The following is a 1,935-nucleotide window of genomic DNA, read 5'->3' as shown; positions in this document are numbered from 1 at the left end:
GTATGCGCGATAGAAGAGTTAAAGGACCTAGCAACATTCACAGTCGACGAGCTAGCCGATTTTCTCGAGGAACACGAGCAACATAAGAAGAAGAAGGAGGAAACACTTGATCAATCACTTCAAACCAAGGCGTCAATCAAAGATTAAAAGATACTCTACTCTCAAAATTTTGAAGGTAGAGGTTTTGACCGTGAAATTAGTAAAAATGGTCATGGTGCTCAAGGAAGTAGTCATGAAGGATAATATAACAAGAAGGGACAGCCGAGCCAAGCAAATTGGCATGGATGAGGACGCAATCGAGGAAGAGGCGGCCGATCAATTTACTCCAACATTCAGTGCTACAAATGTCACAAATATGCACTATGCAAATTATTGTAACTCTGACAAATGTTACAATTGTGGTAGAGGGGCATTTTGTAAAAGATTGTCGAGCCGATAAAAAGGTGGAAGAAACAATAAACCTAGCCTTGGTGACGCAACAAACGAAGGTCTTAGGTCTTCTCTTGAAGGCTCAAAATGAAGATCTGAAAGCGTAAGAACACGGCGGAGAAAAAGATGATGGCGGTAGATGTGAGGCGGTGAAAACCGTTGGAAACGAGGGGATACACAACGAATTCGGCAAAATTGCAATATTGAAGATGAGAAAATCAAAGGAATCTGGATTGAACACGCAATCGACGAACGAGCCAAAGAAACTTCCAGATCATCAGAAGGAGAATAAAGATTTAAAGCAACAACCAAAATCTGTCGTAGATAAATCTATGGAGAAGTCTTAGTTGTAGACATTGAAATTCCTGAACGAGCGCATTTTGAAGGAGAAAGTAGAGATTGAAAAAGAAAAGAAAGCTTTTAGAATTGAAGATTGAAAGCTTAGAGAAGGAAGGGCTGAGCTGAGTTAGAGTTCTTTCTATCTCAAAGAGGAGAAGAAAGAGAATCGGAAAGTAAAGAATTGAAGAAGTATGGAGAAAGAGAGGAATGCTACTGATAAGTCATGGGTTCAAAACCAAGGTGCGTGCTCGAAAGTGAAATTCTTTACATTGAAGCGTGGCACCATACGGATCGAGTTGAACATCCTTCTAGTCAAACTTGGTTAGACATAGGCGTGGGTCGGAAGAGCTATCGCGTGTCGAATATCGAGTGGAGCCGAGTCACTTTACAACAAGCCTGACGCGTTATTCCACCTAATCGTCAATACGTGTCCCTCAGGCTGTGTGACACGCTTTCCCTCCCGCAAGTTGAAACGTGGCCGCTTTCCCTCCGGCAAGTTGACACGTGACACGCTTTCCCTCCCGCAACTTGACACGTGGCTTGCCGGGTGTCTGACGCGCTTTCCTTCCCACAAGTTGACACATGGCTTGTCGAAACATTTTCTCTCATGAGAGTTGCAACACTGAATCTGGCCTTCAAAGTGAGTTCATTAACCTCCTTGTTCGTGAAAAGACTCTGAGAAATCCAAGAATTTCATCTTTCTTAAAAGAACATATCGAACGGCCAAAATAAGTTCATTTACCTCCTTGTTCCTGAAAGAACTCTCAGAAATTCTCGAATTTCATCCTTCATTGAAGAACATATCGAACGACTCAGATCTAAAGAAAAATTTTGAACGACCGTATCATCGGTTTAAAGTTCGTAATGTTGTAACCCCGTATCATGAAAAGATATTAAGAATTAATAAAACTTGGCCTATGTAATTGTCGAACCTACGACCTTCACGTTTTTAACACTACAAACTGACAACTGAGCTAATTGGGCATAAATTTTATGCACATTATAGATCATTAGCTCCTAATCGAGCCAATCGAGTTTCGTTTACATAACTTTATGCATAATAAACTTAAAAAAGTCATTATCTTCTAAAGTTCATAGGGTTTTAACTCTGTATCATGAAAAGATATCATTAAAAATGAGGGAAATTGGCCCATGCAATTGTCGAAT

The sequence above is a fragment of the Cucurbita maxima genome, unplaced genomic scaffold, assembly GCF_002738345.1.
Source record: "Cucurbita maxima cultivar Rimu unplaced genomic scaffold, Cmax_1.0 Cma_Scf00086, whole genome shotgun sequence".
NCBI lineage: Eukaryota > Viridiplantae > Streptophyta > Magnoliopsida > Cucurbitales > Cucurbitaceae > Cucurbita > Cucurbita maxima.
This window is presented reverse-complemented; position numbering follows the sequence as displayed.